The sequence below is a fragment of the Calliphora vicina genome, chromosome 2 (assembly GCF_958450345.1).
Source record: "Calliphora vicina chromosome 2, idCalVici1.1, whole genome shotgun sequence".
Lineage (NCBI taxonomy): Eukaryota > Metazoa > Arthropoda > Insecta > Diptera > Calliphoridae > Calliphora > Calliphora vicina.
In genome coordinates, this window is record NC_088781.1 from 49190412 (window position 1) to 49210308 (window position 19897).

Here is a 19897-nt window from a genome sequence, read left to right on the forward strand (position 1 = left end):
TATTCCAAATAGAGTGAGCTAGCTCCGCAACATGTCTATAGAATCAGTTTTGGAGGTGGCAATCTGAAACAATATTTGAATTGGTCTCAACACCAAATCTAAATAAGTACCTACTGGCTATGTTAATGCATTCTAGAACTAGCTGTGGTAAAGCTATGTGCAGCTTTGCTAGATCTAGTTCCATGGGTGACAATTTCAAACGAAAAGCTTTGATTATAGAACAATTTCCTGAACGTGTAATAGACAGAACTTGCAATTTCAACCAATTTCGTTCTCAAAGCTAAACTAAAACAAGTCGGTCAAGCCCGACCATATAATACCCTACACTAAGTAAAAGAGCAAAAACATTTTTCTTTTAAAATTTCAATAATTTATATTTTTGAGTGATTTTCGGAAGTGGGGTTATATGGGAGCTATGACCGATCACCATGATTTATGTCTCTATGAAAGTTTACTATGTTGAATTTTGTGAGTATACCAACATTTTTAAGAGATTTATGCACGTTAAAGTGATTTTCGGAAATGGGTCTGTATGGGAGCTATGACTAATTATGGACCGATCATAACAAAATTTGGTGACATGAATTTTGTATATATAAAACTTATTTGGAGCGGAACTTGTAGAAATACATAAATAAATTAAACATTTATGACCGATAAAGTCCAATTTCGGAAGGACATTTGTATGGGGGCTAGGTGAAATATTGGACCGATTTCAGCCATTTTCAATAGGCTTGGTCCTTGGGCGGATGTACCACATTTGATCGAAATATCTTCAAAATTGCGACCTGTACTCTGCGCACAAAGTTTACATGGACAGCCAGCCAACCAGCCAACCAGACGGACGGACGGACATTGTTTAATCGATTCAGAAAGTGATTCTAAGTCCGATCGACTTAGAATCCACATCCACCTTAAAGTATACCGATCGTATACTTTAAGGTGGATGTTAGACTAAAATTTTTGGGCGTTATAAACATCTGCACATACGCATAATATCCTCCCCACTATGGTGGTGTAGGGTATATTGAGTACTTTGTTCTAAAATTAATTGTATTAAAGCTTCTCTATATATAGTTCCATGGGTGACAAATTCGAACATGAAACTTTACAGAACTGGTTCCACACTAGTTATGAACCTAAATCTTTGAATACAGAACTAGTTTCAGAAATTTTCTAGCTCCGCGAAGCTTCTGTTGAACCAGTTCTGGAGGTGACAATTCCGAAGCTCCATAAGGCTTGGCTAGTTGTAGTTTCAAGGATGACAATTTCAAACAAAAATCATTTAATCTCAAAGTAGTTCCAGAACTATCCTAAATAGTGGGTGCATCTGGAGAGCCGGTTCTTAAGGTGAGAATATCAAACCAAAATCATTGTTCTCAACTAGAATTGAATGCTGGCTATATTTATGCGTTGTAGAACTAGATATAGAATTAAACCGGAATTCCAGGGAATATATTTAAAATTGCTTCCTGAGAAGGGTATATTTATAAGTTTATCATTCCGTTTGTAATTTCCACAATATACTATTCCGACCCTGTAAAGTATATATATTCTGGATCCTTATAGATAGCGGAGTCGATTAAGCCATGACCGTCTGTTGAAATCAACTTTCCGAAGCCCCCAAATAACTTACATACATGATTCATACATCAATATCTCCGGAATTCTTCCGGCTCGGTTGCTATTTACAATCGAGAAAATCGGTCCACAACTGGCTGAGATATAAGGAAGAAACCAGGCCAACTCGATTATTGACCTATTTTTGTCCTATATCTGGATTACTAAGTCATTAATATAGACAATATGGATATCTAATGATAGATATTTCAAAGACCTTTGCAACGACGTATATAAGACCATAGTAAGTTGGACCTACAATGGGTCAAATTATTTTTTAACCCGAATTTTTTTTCGCTAAAAATTAAAAAACAAAAAATTTTTTTTTAAAATTTAAAAAAAAAAAATATTTTGAAATTTAAAAAAAAAAAAAATTTTCATATTTAAAAAAAAAAATTAAAAAAACAATTCGAAAATTTTTACTTTCAAAAGAATTTAAAAAACAACTGTAAAAAAAAAATTATTGTGTTTACCTAAAAATATTTCAATTTCTTATTTTGAAGTATAATTTGGTGAAGGGTATATAAATAAGATTCGGCACAGCCGAATATAGCTCTCTTACTTGTTTTTAATTAAAAATTTTTTGGGTTTAATTCGAAAACACGACCCTAAAACAATTTTATTATTTTTTTATGAACGTCTCTGAGTTTTCAAATAATTTTTGAGTATTTTTCTTACAAGATGTCGTATATTCGGCTTTGCCGAATCTTAAATACCCTCCTATTGGGAGCTATAACCAATTATTGGCCGATCATCATAGAATTAGGTATAGCGATTTTGGTATATATGGGGATTATTTATGACGAAAGTGATTTTCGGAAGTGAATGTTATATGGGGGTCAAATATGTGCCGATCCACAAAAAATTTAGTGTTGTGATTTCTTTTAGCACGAAACTTATTTTTGCTGAATTTTGTATGGATACTGCAATTCTGAAGGCATTTATATACCACAGAACCATATTTCGGGAAGAAATTTGTATGGGGGTTAGGAGAATTCATGAACCGATTCTTATAATTTTCACCAGAGTTAGTCGTTTTATTATAAAAATAACGTGTGTAAAATTTTATGGTATTATCTGCAATATATTTACACAAATAACCAAAAATATGTGAAAATTGTAAATTTTTTTTAGGTTGTCTCACATTTTGGTTCATAGCTCCGGTTCTACTGAACCGATTTTGCTGATTTTCAATACCAAACTGCTTAGGACAACAGTAAACACATTTTTTGCAAGTCTACCAATTTTGTTTGCGTATTTTGGACGTGAGCGTGTTTTACAGAGACACACAGAAGGACAGACAGACGGACATGGCCCAATCGACTTAGAATTTCATAAGGATCAAGAAAATATATATGTACTTTGTTGGGTCTCAGATGAATATTTCTGAATGTTACACATGGAATGACAAACTTATATATACCCTCATTCACCACTTATGGTGGTGGAGGGTATAGAAATAGAAAATAGTTTTCCGGACGTGTTTCTGAATCAAGTCCTACATAAATTGCAAACTTACAAAAAATATACATATATGTTTCTTACACTATTTTTGATTGCTATATATTACTTTCAAATTTAAAGGGTTAATAAATACTTATAGTTCATACCTTTCTATATCATACAATCATAATTATTGCCCCTAATATCTTTTAACTTTGCTACAAATTTTCACTTAATTTTAACAATTTAGTTAATTTTAACAATTTAACAATATTATAACAATTTAGTAAACAAAGCCTATTTTATGTTGTTTATAGACATTTATAACAAACATAATTATTGGTTCATCATAAATATGAAATAAAATCAATAAATATTTGATTGCTATTGTCAGAAATGAAAGAAAATATATAAACTAAAATTACCAAAGGAAAAGTGGCATGCAAACCCAGCAGGCAGTCTTTAAATTGCTGCTCTACTCTATTATTACTCAAAAAATAAAAGAAAAGAATATTATTATATTGGTTTATATTTACGATAATAATGATCATTATAAACCTCCTCTTCTTCAAAATGATTATCATTGATACAGTCAAACAATTAATTGTTCATTAAAATATCATTAGTATTCATTGATTTTTAAAAGTGGTTAATATTTTTCTATAAAAAACCGTAAGATAAAAATGTATATATTTTTATTTTTATATTAAACAATGACTAAATTATTTGTATTAAATTTTTTTCTTCTTTATTTGAGTTTTTCGGTAATCAAATGTAAATATTAAATATTAATATTAATAAATATTTAGAGTAGTTTTTTTTGTGTTCGTTTTCATAAAATGCAACACCTACTCAGTTTTTTTATTTTGATTATTTAATTGCTGTTTTCGTGTGAGTCTGACGGCTTGTTTTTTTGTAATAAACTTTTTCGTTTAATTTAAATAAATTTAGTTATTTATTTGACTTTTAATTTCAGCGTTTTTAATGGAGCATAAATAATTATTGATTTCTTTATGAGGTATAACATGTTGATATTCAAAATCAATATAAAATTCGAAATTTATCTAAGGTTTTTTTGATAAATTATTTCCATAAAAATTGCCAGTTTATTTTAAAATTTACCAAAACAAAAATATGTCTAAAAAAACCAATAAAGAAATATTAAACTGGCATAACGACCACCAACTGTGCAAAGAGTTATAAAATATTATAGTTTATGATTTTTTTAATATTTGTAAATATTTTATTAATAATTTAAAATTTAAATGATGAGAAACAAAGAAACAATTTTAAAATGTGTGAGTTTTTTCTATTAAAAATAACTTATAATTTTGTTGATTTCAATAGGTATGAAGGAGGGAAAAGATACAGAAAATCAGGAACTTCCCCTAAAAATGTTTTGCTTTAACTGCATCGTAATAAAAGAAACTTAACATGGCTTTTTATGTGATGAAGTTTCTATCCCTAACCCTTAGCTAATTAACACATTTTCAGAAAATTCATTATTTCACCAATTTTAAATAATGCAGAAGGTAATGGGTTCTCATTACAACGTGATGACTTTAGCAAGCTATTGAGTTTATGATTACAATAAAAAATTAGCTGAGTTTGTCATTTTGATAAAATAAGAAATTGCCTTGACAGTGAACTTTCAGGAAAGTCTTTGTTTCGCTAATTTATAGTAACGCTCCAAGAAGCAATTTAACTAGCACAGACATAAGCCGCATCTTTTAGCGCAGCCAATTTTGCAGTTAATTGAACTATCATAATATTGGGATTCCAATAAATTTGAGTTTTTTGAAAAAATATATAAACCAATCAACCAATCAAGAAAATATAATTATTTCTTTAATTTAAAATACTACAAAGGAAAGTGAACATTAATGACCAAGTAATGCATTCGGAGATCTACAGTTCACTTTGTGGGTATCACAATGTGATCAGCTTTTCAAATGAACCCAAGATTGACTGCCCACGGAACCTAACCAAAGTATTGCCTTGAGGAAACTATTGGGTTTAATTGTAGTTAATGTAGACGTTAGAAAACATCTTTAATAATCTCAAGCATTTTATATTTAGTGTTTATATTTGGAAAAAAATCGAATATTTGAATGCTGTTGCGGTTCTTAAGCTAATAGGGCCTGAGCATCTTTCAATGCCATCTTATGGATGGGAGCATAAAGGCGATTAAGCTACATGTTTATATCCATCAATATGTTTGGCTCACATTAAAAAAAAGACAATAAAATTTACCTCATTTGTTTATCATTATCGTAATAACAAAATGTGAGACAACCTCCAAAAACGGGATGTATTTTCTCAAAACAATATTCAATATTGTTACATTAGCATCACATTAGTCACCGTAGTCAAATGTTACAACAATTTGACTTGAGCTTAAGAACTCCCAATGATTGTTGCTGAAAATCTATAGTTTTGGGATAACATCGTCAAAGAAATCGAGAAAAAATTTGATTTTAAGTCAATATGTAGCAATAGCACAGGTCAACAGCAAAAAAAGGCTTCACTAACCACTATATAGATTTGATCAATAGTTACGTAAGTAAAAAATGGTAAAATTTTTGAATTCTATGGAAAGATTTTTTTTTTAATTTTTTTTTCTAAAATTGTGAATGTTTTTAAATGTTTCTCCACATAATTTATTTAGTCCGATATTATTGAAGTAAACTCAGAAAAGTTCAAATTTACATAGGCTTTAATCTGTTTATATATTGAGTTTTAATCGGTTCAGTAGTTTCGGAGTTATAATAACAAATTGAAGCAAAAACAAGTAAGAAAGTATGGTCGGTCAAGCCCGACCATATAATACCCTACACTAAGTAAAAGAGCAACAAAAATTTTTCTTTTAAAATTTCAATAATTTATATTTTTGAATGATTTTCGGAAGTGGGGTTATATGGAGGCTATGACCAATTATGGACCGATCACCATGAAATTAGATAATGTGATTTATGTCTATATTAAAGTTAACAATGTTGAATTTTGTGTGTTTACTAACATTTTTAAGCGATTTATGCACGTTAAAGTGATTTTCGGAAGCGGGTCTATATGGGAGCTATGACTAATTATGGACCGATCGTAACAAAATTTTGTGACATGAATTTTGTGTATATAAAACTTATTTGGAGCGAAATTTGTGGAGATACATGTATAAATTAAAAATTTATGACCGATAAAGTCCAATTTCGTGAGGACATTTGTATGGGGGCTAGGTTAAATAGTGGACCGATTTCAGCCAGTTTCAATAGGCTTGGTCCTTGAGCCGAGAAAATAATATGTGCTTAATTCGATCGAAATATCTTCAAAACTGCGACCTGTACTGTCGAAAATGTCAGAACTTGTTTAGTTTTATTGCTTTATCGCAAACCCACATATATTAGCAACAAAATGAGATATTGACCATAAAAATCGATTGATTTTTTTCGAATTTATTCACAATTAAGTGAATTCGCTCATTTTCACAAAATTTCAATTTTTTATTTGATATACATAAAATTGAGTAGTTAATGTTCTTCTTTCGATTGATTGAATTTTGAAAACGTTTTCCCCATGCTATGTAAAAATTTTCACATATATATTGCGTTTTAATCGGCTTTGTAGTTTCGGAGTTATAATAACAAATTGAAGCAAAAAATATATTTTTTACGTTAAAATAGCATATTTTTTTGTTTTAAAAAAAATCATGAAAAATCGAAAATGGCAGAAATTGTTCAGATTTATTGCTTTATCCCAAAACTACATGTAAAAGGAACAAAATGAGGTATCGTGCATAAAAATCCATGGATTATTTTGGAATTTATTCACAATTAAGTGCTTTCAAGCGTGTAATTTAAGTGTAAATTCTACATGTGTTTTGCTATTGTAACAAAAATTTTCAAAAACACATATAAAATGATAATCATTGATAACACTCTGCTACAAAATGAGACTTTTTGTCAGAACTTGAAAAACCACCTAATGGAGTTTGTAGACCTAGGTGAGGACATACTAAAACCGTTTTCAAAGATTTTGAAACACCCTTAAAATTTTGAGATATTTTGAAAAAAAAAGTTTTAGAGTAGGTCGTAGTACTTTAGTACATCTAACTCACACATTTTTAGACCGATCTCAAAATTTTAAACAATTATAGATAGACAAAGAATTAAACTTTCATAAAACGTATGTATAAAATCTATATTCCTAGAAATTGTGTAAGTTTTTATAAATAGTTTCGCTTTCTTTTTTATTTTTTTCGTAATTTTTCAAATTCAACAATAGTTATTTTAATTTTTTTTTTATGAAAACCTATTTTTCATTGCAAAGCTTTTTAAAGACAATTTATATGGACAAAAATGAGACAATACTTATTAAAATCGGTTTATACTTGAAAAGTTTACACTGTAAATTAAAAATTGTACAAACATTTTTTTTGTATAGTTTTTTGTTATTCATATGGGCTGAGGGAGAAAATGCTATAAAAGGTGTTAATGAAAATTTGAATAACTTTTACAATTTTCATCCGATTTGAATAATTAAAACGATATTTTATTAAGAACTAAATTTCCTTTATATATTGGTATACACTTTTATAAGCTTTCATATCAAAATAAGCAATCAGAAAAGTTGATAAATTTAGTTTTTCTTTAAGACATTCTTAACAAAAACAATACTTATGACCAGGGCAACCAAAAATATGCTCTAAAAAAGGTGTTTTATGCGCATAAAATATGCACTTAAAAACGAAAAATATTCTCTTAAAAGATAAAAAATATGCACTTAAAAATAGTTGGTTATTGTTTGATTTCAAAGTTTTCTTAAAAAAGTATATAAGAAGTAAATATATAAGAAGTAAATAAATTTCGATTTTAGTGACTCTGGGACTATATGAATTAATTTTATTATATTTAGCAATAAATTACTGTGTTTACTTAAGTTTTAAAATTTTCAAACTAAATCTTTGTTTTAGATTTCCGAGTTTCTTAGACAATCTTAATCTATTGATTTGTCTCATCTTTTAAACTGCGCAATACTTCAATCTTTTTTTTAGTAATTAGTGGCATACTATTTTACTTTCTCAATCCATATGTCAAATGTTTATAAGATCCCTACTGAGGATGTACCGAATAAATTTCTCGAAATATTTCTATTCTATAAAAAGCTTTAACATTGAATAATGTTTCAAAAACCCTATGAATATCGTGTCATTTTTTGGTAAAAAATTGCAATGGATTTTGTAGCATTCATATTGTATCTAGATTAATAAAATTTTATTTATTAATTTATTAAATTTAATTAGAATTATAAAAAAATGATTTGTTCTATTTTTTTTTTCCTCATAAAATTTGAGGAGTTTCTATTTAAGACTGCGACAATTAAAAACAAACATTTTTGTTTGCAGTTTTATCATTGGGACTCAAAATACCGTGACATTTTCAAAGTTTCTTCCTTTGTCATACATTGTATCGGTATCGATATCCACGTATATTGTTTTTCTTTTAATTTTTTAATGAAAAATAAATGAAAATATGCAACAAAAATATGCATTTATGAGTTAGATATGCAAAAATATGCTATAAAACGCAAAATATGCTAAAATATGCAGTAAAGAGCAAAATATGGAAAAATATGCACTAACAAATCGATGCCAAAATTCTTAAATTTGTCTGAAACGGATAAATAACTAACTCATATGTTTATACGAAGCACAGCAAAAAATATGATATTGCATATTTTTGGTTGCCCTGCTTATGACTTACAAATGTATTAAAGAATGCAAGTCGTTTTGAAGCATACTCAGTTTTCTTTCCAACCCCGTTTAAAAATTTAAAGTCGGACAGAGACTGACTGAGTTACAAATCGATAAGTTGACGAACATCACTGAAAACGGTTTTTTCAGAATAACTTCTGATTTTGAGGGTGTTTCAGAAATTTTTTGCCACAATTTCTAATGTTCTCGCAAGCCCTATAATCCACGCTAGGTCGTTTTCCAAGTTTTTTTACATCGTAGCACCATGTAATCATTGTAGCAATCATTTATATGATTGTGGTAAATAAATATATGTTTGTGGCAATCATGTTCATGATGAATCATTATATCATAATATGTTGTTTCAGGTGTAGTATTACATCATAAAAATCGTTTGCCAGAAACATATACATAATCACTACACGATTGATACGATCAATTTACAATATTCATATCTTTATATTAAACATACCAGGATATTTCTGAAGAAGAACGTAGGTCCTAATTTAAATTATAAAATTTGTTTCTTTTATGATTCTCCAGAAGTAAGAAATCTTTAAGATGGACCTTTAATATAAATGCCCCAAATGAAAACCCAGATTTTACTAACTACTTCCAAACATACTTAAACAATTTGTACAACATTTAATATTTTGTATGTTTCTTGCTAAAGTATGTTTAATTTAAAAAATATGTATATTAATTAATGTTCTTTAAATATTTGCTTTAACCCCAAGCCTCTTAAATGCTTTTTGTTTGTTTCCAATTACATAATTTGTTTAAAACCAATATTTATAAAAGAGTTTAACACTCATCAAACAAAAACAATCAAAGTTAATAAAACGTTGTTTAAAACCGAACAAAACTTTCTTAACCTCAGGCTTATTAATTTATGCAAAACTCCCAAATGAAATGATTAATTTAATGACAATTTTAATGAAATGTTTTTTACACATTTCTAAAGACTATCAGAAAAAAAAAACAATATTTTTTTTTGGAAATGAGAAATGTAAATAAAAAGTAAAAGACGACTCTATAGAACCCTATAAACGATCGGTTCCACAAAAACTTTAGGGCGTTCTTTAAACACACAAGGAAAGTAGTCTATTTACTGAACATTTTATAAAAATGTGCTTAACATTCCTAATATTTATCTTTTACTTACAAAATTCTAAATCCAGTAGTAGTTTAAGTAGGGTATCAAAATACACAGCTATTGTATATCAGTTTTATTTTTGTATTAATTTCCCATTAAAAACCTCAACAAAATAAAGCATTTCAACTGCTTGAAAAATGATTTCGGCTGGCATGAGTTGTTTTATCATCTCATCTGCATGTGTCCAATTAAGATTTATGTTTAACATGATAAATATTTTTTTTTATATTAACTAATTTATTACTTTTGAAAACACAAGTTTCTGACACAGATACAAAGAAAATAAACTTCATAAAATATTTAATATTTATTTGAGGTTTGTATAAAAAAAATCTTGTTAAACCACATATTAGGCAAGACAAGTCTACACGTTAGTTAGAAAACCTAAATACTTGTTAACGCATTTTTAATTAAGAGTCAGCAGTAGTTTGTTTTTATAGCATTTTTTAAATTTGTGAATTTATTTCAAATTAATTAGTTAACTAACAAATTTGCTTTTAGGAATTTTGTTATTTTTTTAACATGAGAAATATTAAACACAATTTTTATTCATTTATTTATATAAAAGGGCCTAGTGTGCAGATTATTGGCGCCGTTATATGTATTAGCTGCAAATGGTTTTATACTCCTCACCATGAGTGGCAAGGGTAGATATAAGTTTGTCACTGCGTTTGTAATTTCTATATTTTTTATTTGCGATGTATGTTCTGAATCATTATAGATAGTGGAGTGGATATAGCCGTGTCCGTCTGTCCGTCTGTTTGTTGAAATCAATTTTCAATAGTCCCTAAATAATTTATATACATGATTCATACATCACTATATCCGCTATAGTCCCGGTTCGGTTGCTATTAAAAATCGAGAAAATCAGCCCACAAATGATATAAGCAAAAAACTACGACTAACTCCATTTGTTCCTATTTTTGATTTATATCTGGTTTACTAAGTCATTAATATAAACAATATTGATACCCAATGTTAGATATTTCAAATACCTATTCAACGATGTATATAACTCCATAATAATTCGGATCAATAATGAGTCAAAATCAAGAAATATTATTTTTTGACCCTAGTTTTTTCTTAATAAAAATTTTTTTTTAAAACAAACATATTTTCAATCTTTATCTTAAAGTATAATTTGGTGAAGGGTACTTAAGATTCAGCACAACCTAATATAGCCTTCTTACTTGTTTCTTTTTTTATTTGTTAATTTTCATACTTTTATTATCTTAAAAAGATCTTATTTTTAATAAAAGTTTTGGTTTCTAAAAAAAAAATTAAGTTATAAACATTTAAGGTAGCAGTTTGGTAGTTATTGATGTAACAATAGAAGATTTTTTTTTATTAAATTTAATAAAATTGTTTAACAATATATAAACTTTTTAATAAATTTATGAGTTTTAGATGGTGCTGAAATGATAAAACTTTGTTTTTAATATATTTTATATAAAAAAAAATATAAATAAAAAGAGTGGGTTTAATTAAGATTTATTAAACAATGATAAAAATTTGTTTACGCATAAAGGTAAACAAAATTAAGTGAATTAATTCCTTTACTAATTGGGTATTACTTAATTATGTTCAAGCTTATTAAAATAGATAAAATCAATTGTAAATTAGTGTTTAAATGGGAAAAAAATGCTTAAGGTCTTGGTCAATTTTATGCTTAATTGTATTCTGGTAACTATTTGCTGGTTTGAAAACATTTGGATTAATGAAATAATCAAAGTTTAAGGCTTTATAGGGAAAATAAAGTGTTGTTCATTAAGAGCTTCCTATATTTAAATTTAAATAAAACAAAAAGTGTGTGAGATATCATGAACATTTTGTAATCATTTGAAAGGCCTATCAACGCCATTCTGTTTGGAATATAACATAGTGCCGACGAGGCTTCGCTGGGTGTCGCTCATCCGAAATGTCCAATTTCCATAATTCTGTCGATTATATCAGTCAGAATTTGACCGATGGTATGGGTTATGTTGCCTTTGAGCACCGCTGTCCTTTGCAGTTTATTCGCATAGACCCTTGATTTAACCTTCTAATGCCCAAGCATACCCAAGGCACTCATCGTAAAAATGCCAATAAATGCAAATATAACTGATTTTGCATTTCTAAAACTCATGCAATAGTTGCTACAAAACGCACATAAATTATTTTAAAAAGCTTTAAAAGTTTTTGAAATGAAATATCAGTTATATTTGCATTTATTGGCGTTTTTCGATGAGTGCCTTGAGGCATGTTTAAGCATTAGAGGGTTAAGAAAACCCTCACAAGTAAAGTCTAGCGGTGTCAAATTGCACGACCTCGTTGGCCAATTCACATCACCTCCACGTGTTATGACCATGCTCTCAAATTTCTCGTGCAGAATGTCCAATATGGCATGAGCTGTGTGATACGTAGATCCGTTCTATTGAAAGAATATGTCATTGGGGATTACCAACTTATTTTGTCATCCAATTCAGGCCTAAATGAGTTGGTTATCATCGACCTATAGCACTAGCCGTTGATGGCCAGACCAGATGCCGCCAGCCTAAAATTCACACCAAGCTTTAATTTTGTACCAACGAATCGTCATATGCGGGAATTTTTGCTTTACTCTTTCAATTTGGTGAATGTATTTCATCGGTTTCAACATGCGTAAGATGGTTTGTGCTGTTCAGTAGTTGTGATTTTGACATGGAGGGCAAAGATCGCCTAGGTCAGCCAAACCAATTTTGAAGACTATGAATTGAAAGCATTACTGTCAACCTCAACAAGTGTGATTAAGAAATTATTGGGAGCTACTGAAGCCGCAATTTCAAAACGTTTGTGAGCAGCAGGATTCATCCAAATGCAGGGAAATTAGGTACCACATGAAGAAAGACGATTTTGCATGTCCGAAATGATGCTTGAACGCTATAAAGGAAATCATGTCTGCATCGAATCATTAGTTTCGATGAAAAATAGATCCATTAAAATAAATCGAAGCATAAGAGATTGTATTTGAAGCCCGGCAAACCAGCCGACAAATGATGCTTGAACGCTATAAAGGAAATCATTTCTGCATCGAATCATTACTTGAGATGAAAAGCGGATCCATTACAATAACTCGAAGCGTCAGAGATTGTATTTGAAGCACGGCCAACCAGCCGAATCGTCACCGAAGTCAAATATCCATGGCGCTAAGGAAATTCTCTGTATTTGGTGGGAGCAAAAGGGTCATATCTATTATGAGCTGCTCAAATATGACCAGACGATTACAAGGAACCTGTGCCCAATGCAACTTATTCGTTTGAAGCGAACATTAGCCAAAAAATGCCCAGAATATGTGGTCATACATGAAACCGTAATATTCCATCATGATAACGTTCCTGTTAAAAACTATTTAGTATGAAGTGGCTGAAAAGTTTTGCCTCACCAGCTTTATAGTACAGGCCTTGACATGTCCAACTACTATTTGTTTCGATCGATACAGAACGCTATCTCTGGGATATGCACTTAAAAACAGAGTATCCGAAATTGGCTTGATTCGTTCTTGGCCTCAATAGATCAGCAGTTCTTTTGGCTGAAAATCCACATGTTACCAGAGAGATGGGAAAATATCATAGCTAGCAATGGCCAATACTCTGAACAAATTTATATTCTACAAATGTTTGAAAATAAAAGCTAAAATTAGGATTTCTTCAACATTTGATTTTATATTTTTGTAAAATATTGCTACTTTTACCCAAAACTCTCTCTTCAAATTAAATCTGCAACCTCAAAACGTTAACCGATTTTGCTAAAATTCTCAGTGTTTGGTTTCTAGATGACGGAGAACAAGTTTGTTCTTAGGAGCATTGATAACGTGCAAAATAAGAGCCACACTAATTGGCATATTGAGAGGCTGATATTAGATTTGGATTCTTTGACATGCTCAGATGAACATCAATCAACTTCTCCAGAGTTTTGCAATTGAAAGAGAATAGAGTAAAGTCCTTCGGTTTCAAATGAGATATCTTCCCAACATTAGGGATAAATATCACATGGCGTCTGATCCATGATTCCAGAATATAAAACCTTACAAGGCATGCTATAGATATTGTTGTTATAATTTGTTTCTACAATTCTATGTCAAACTGTTACTTAGTCTAATTATTAAACTAATTAAATAATACTCGCTTTTTATAGCTTCGTATTACCATTTATACATAAACGACACTCTCTTGCTATTTACTGTTTAAAAATATACAACACAATTAGGTTGTTATAAACATTTTCGTTGCCTATGATTTAAATTACAATATAGCTATAATTAAAATATTCGATTACCCCGATAACATAATAAATAACCTCCACTAAAATATAAATAATTGCTGAAAGTCTAGGTTACACGTGCCGTCTATTAGGAGACACACAAAAAATATTGTCACACAACTATTACAAACACTCTGTTATAGGTTCAATTTATAAACAGTAAATGTAAAGGAATACTCAGGTAGTCGAAAAACCTCAAAAAAAATCGAAATCAGTATTGAGTTATTTGAAACAGCCACCAATCAATTGCTAAAATTACACAATTCCAACATAACCATTATTCATTCATCTTTGTAGATTAACTAGCACACCTGGCCTTTTTGTAGAAGATTTTCTATTTTGAAATAGAGTGAGGAAAAGAGAAAATGTGATTGTAATAATTAAGCAATGATATTTTATGTATGCTAGTGATGATTTTCAGCCCTCTATGATGTTGTCAAAATATCTGGCAACGGGGTAGGAGTATTTTTCTATTTTTGGTTTTGTGTCTATGAAGCATTACAAAATTTGAAATGGGTTTTTGAAAAATTGCTGAAGAGCTTGAATGTTTTAATACAAGGGTTTTATATTTTTATTGTTCGAAAGTGTTATTGAGATTATCGGAGTATAGCAGAAAAAGGTAATGATTAATGAAGGTATTTAAAAAAAAGTGTGCTGTTGTATGATTATTTTCAAGGCAGCCAGTCATTTTTATGATAGAACAACATACATATTAATATATGGATGAGTTTATATAGAGAACTTTTTGTATAAAATTTATTTTATATTTGACTAATGTATACTTTTGTGTTAAGGGCAGTAAGCTTCCATAAGTCATATTAATAGAAAATAAGTTATATTTACAATAGGACTAAGTCGAATAATTTTTCAGTGAATCAAATATGTGGAGCCCATAGTCAATTAACCCAAAAATTATTTAATAAAACCCATATCAAAAATTAATGAAAACTTAAAAGCATGTGTAGAAATTAGTAATTTCTTAAAAGCTTTTCTTAACATTTTAAAAAGCTTTTCCACTTTTTTTGAAGGAATGTCATTCAATCGATGCGTATTGAGGTTTATAAGGGGCAAATCAAGAAAAAAAAAGTTCATTGCCCTATCAGTGTTTGAAAATCGAGATCTCAATACAATTGTGCGAAAAAGTTTCAACATTTTTTTTCAATATTAAAAAATACGATTTTCATGGAACAAATTTATATATTTTAAAAGTTTTTCTTTTAGTAAGTTAAATTTGACTAATCATTGCACCCCAATTGAATGAATATATTGGTGTATGACTTAAAAATGCGATATTGTGTAAATATTTAGCATTTATTTTGAAACATTTGTACAATATACATAAATATATTCAAAGTATTGGCCATTGTTAGCTATGATATTTTCCCATCTTTCTGGCAACATATGGATTCCGAGCCAAAAGAACTGCTAATCTTTTGAGGCCATGAACGAGTCAAGCCAATATCGGATACTCTGTTCCAAAGTGAAGCGTATTTTATAGGGAGCGTTCTGCATTGATCGAAACATATAGTAGTTGGACGGGGCAAGGTCTGGATTATAAAGCGGGTGAGGCAAAACTTCCCAACCAATTTCTTAATACTATTTAACTCTTTCAATTACAGTTTCATGTGTATAAGTTTATAATCAAAACAATTGCATTTTTACTTTAATTAGGTTCATATATTATGAAAAATAAGAAAAAATAAAACAAGAAAGACAGTATACCCTACAGTATACCCTACACCAATCTGATTATGGGTCAATTGCCATAAAATTAGGTGGCATGACTTCTATATGTATCCATCGATCATTCATTGGACTAATGATCGTTCGATTAATCGAATAATTTCTTACGAATAATTATTCGAACAATATAAAAATGGCCATTTTCGAATAACGAATAATTCGAACAATTTTATGTAGAATAATCGATAAAACGAATAAATAGATAGGTCAATCGTATGGAGGCTAGGATAAATAATGGACCGATTTTAACCAAATTCAATGGACATCGTCCTCGGGGCAATATATGATCTTGCACCAAATATTGTCGAATTATCTTTGAAATTGTGATCTGTAGTTTAATTACAAGGTTTACATGGACGGACAGACGGACGAACGGACATCGCTTAATCGACTCAGAAAGTGATTATGTGCAGACTGGCATACTTGGGTGTTGGGACAATATTTTCGTACGTTATAAATATCAGTATTAAGACAATGTACCCTCCCCACTATGGTTGTGTAGGGTATAAATACAGCTAAAGGCTTTTGTGGAATAAGGTGGTTAGTTTATTAACCACCATGGCGGTTGGCATTAAAAATAATTATGACAAACATTTTCGTAGAGTATAAATTTCTTTGAAAGCTTATTTTGTTGACAAAATTTTCTTAACAAAACAAAGGAAATAGCTTTGTAGGTTGGACATTCTAAAATTATTTTATATACTTTGGTATAACCCCATCTTTTGTATAATCAACCGGCACTTCCAATCGACATTTTTTTTTAATTTTGGTTACACCACAGCAGTTTGGGTAGATAAGTCACTAACAGAAGTATTAGCCAAATTTTATCATATTTAACTGGAGCCCCGAAGGTATGTCATCAGATCGACATGCTCGTAATAATCCTCTTCTTCGCCGGGTTCAAGACTGGCGAACAAACTCCCGGGAAATTTTTATTCATAATTGGGCTGAATATATTTAATTTAATCTTCACTGAGTACATGCGGCATCCTTACAAAATAACATAATATTATGTAGAATACATTTGTTCAATTCACAACTACCGTTGTACAGTCGTATGAGTTATAAGTCGTCTGAATCTACAATAGTTGTACAAATGTTGTTGATAATTTCTATATAAATTTATGAAAAACGATAATTTGTTTTAAATATTTGTTAATTGTTTGGATTTTTACACAATTCAGACATTAGTTTGCTATTGTTCGCAAACATATTAATAGACTCTGGAATGTTTTGTTTTGATCTGTTTCTTTTGGCATTTTCAAGGCTTGACAAGGTAAACATACGACTTTGTTAAATCTGTGTTCACAACCACAATAGTTGTATCATACAACGTACAACATACAACTACGTTGTGAATTGGACAATTATATTTTAGTCACAGTGGTTAGTAATCTAACCACCATATCACTTACGTTATTTATTAAAGCACAAGCGGAATTTGATGAACAACAAACACTCTGGCCTTTTTTATTGAATGCGGAAAACCCCCTTTAGGAAAATTGCGGTTTAAAATATTTTCAAATTAATATATTAATCTAAACATAGCAACATAATGGCAAAGTTTTGCCAAAAAACTTAAACGAAAAAACTTCAAAAGATTTAATTATTTAGCAAAATGGAAATAGATGTCACCAAAAATAGTTTAAAGGCTCTAGAAAAGGTGGTTCGTAAAGTGGCCACTAAACTTGAAAGAGTTAACAGGTATTGCAACATGTGGTAACATGGAATATTACGGTTTCATGTTGGACCGCATATTCTGGATGTTTTTCGACCAATGCTCGCTTCAAACAAATTAGTTGCATTCGGTACAGGTTCCCTGTGATGATCTGATCAGATTTCATCAGCTCATAATAGATAGGACCACCAATTACAGAGAATTATCTTAGCGCCATGGATATATGGCTTCGGTATTAATTCGGCTGTTTGGCCGGCCTGCACATAAGATCTCTTACACTTCGGGTTATTATTCTGTTATAGCGTTCAAGCTTCATTTCTTACATGCAAAATCATCATTCAAGATCTCTCAGCTTCAATTCGTATGGTACCCAATTTCCCTGCTTTTGGATTAATCCTGATGCTAGCAAACATTTTTAAATTTGTTGGTTGAGTAACTCAAAATTACTTTGCGAGCACTAGGTAATGGTTTTCATATAACATTAGACATATGTTTCTAAATTGACTTAACAGTCCAAATAAGATTGAGACCATTCTAACTAAATTTTTTCTTCTATTTAAATTCATTTGTCTTTCTTATAAATTATATTCCAGTTGACTTTTTAACTCCCTCATTTGTTTCGTTAATTAACAAACACTTTTTAACAAATTATCTGCATTTATAAACAAAAAAGATAATAAAGAACAAAACAAATACTAAAGTCTGCCTTTAAACAAAGAGAAAACCTTAATATATAACTCTTAACGAAAATTTATCTTAATTTGTTTTTCCACAAAAAATATTTTCATTAGAAACAAACAAATTAAAAGCCATTAGAACAAAAATTCCCCATAAAACAAAAATGAAACACAATAAAAGGCATAAAAGCAAAAACCGTTTTAATCAAATTGTTAAAAGGACCTTATAATGAAGATTTCCTTAACATGAGCCAGCTATAACAATAATAATGAGGAGGATGATAAACCCACTGTTTGAAATATTTTTATCGAAAATGAAAAAAATTAATACCTTAAAATAACAACAGCTCATAAATATTTTTATACAAAATAACACACAGACCCTAGACAGTTGAAAAATAAAAATGGAAACAGATGTGTATTTACTCAACTCCTGTCTCTCGCTCTCTGCTTGTTCAAACTAAGTATCTTTTGTAATTTAAAATTTTTTTGTTTAGTGTTGGGTTATTTAATTGTAGCACTAAATATTAAATTGATGTGATCTTTTGTTTAAGATTAACACCCTTGTTTCACTTCAAACGCACACGCTCTATTGTGTCGCAAGTCGCCGAACGACAGGACGCTGTACACATATACACACAATAAATACATTTACGCGAACGGTAAAGCGTTTAACAGAAAGAAAAAATTTAAAAAAAAAAATAAGGATACTGTGTGGCACATTTTAGAGGATTTTGCTAACAAAGAGTGAGTACAAAGACTACCTAATAGAGAGCTAGAACGAGTAAAGCCAAGAGGGTGAGTATTTGTTTTTTTTGGCTGTTTACTGTACAAAAGCGCATGTGCCACAAAAGTCAGTCACAATTTTGTCGTTCGCTGTCAGACAGTGTGACACAAAAGGCAATGAGCTGTTAAGCCACATCATAATAAGTTTTCTTTTTTGTTTTGTATGTACTATAAGACTTACAAAAACATAAACTGAAATAAGAAAAATTGAAAACAATTTTTATTAAGCGTAAAGATATTAAATACAATTGAAATAAGAAGTAAAGAAATATATTATTAGGGGTATGTGTGCTTTTGAACTGAAATATTAAGTAACTTTGCTCCTAGGGCATCTTTTATGGAAAATAATGGGTTGTCTCACCACCACTGTATCATTTTTTTTATGTTTCTTTTGTTTTCAGTTTTTGTGTACTACAAATATGTAAATTATGCTACTTTTTTATTATTATTGTTGATATTTTTAAAACATTAAACATTTTTTATTAATATATTTCTAGGGCTGTTAAAAAATTTATGATTAATTTAAGTTTTAAAAAGACAGTTGCAAAATGTTTGAATGAGAGTAATGATAACAATGATTTATATGTTTTTAAAAAGTGTTTTGAGAGGAATATTTTATAGCTTTTTCACATTCTCATTTTTTAAAGATGCTTAAGGATAGAATTTTAACTACAAGGGGAAAAAGTTTATACTACTCGACAGCCAAAAACAGCAGCTCGTTAAAAACATAATTTCACTATAAGTTTGACAAGCTGAACGCAAATATGGCA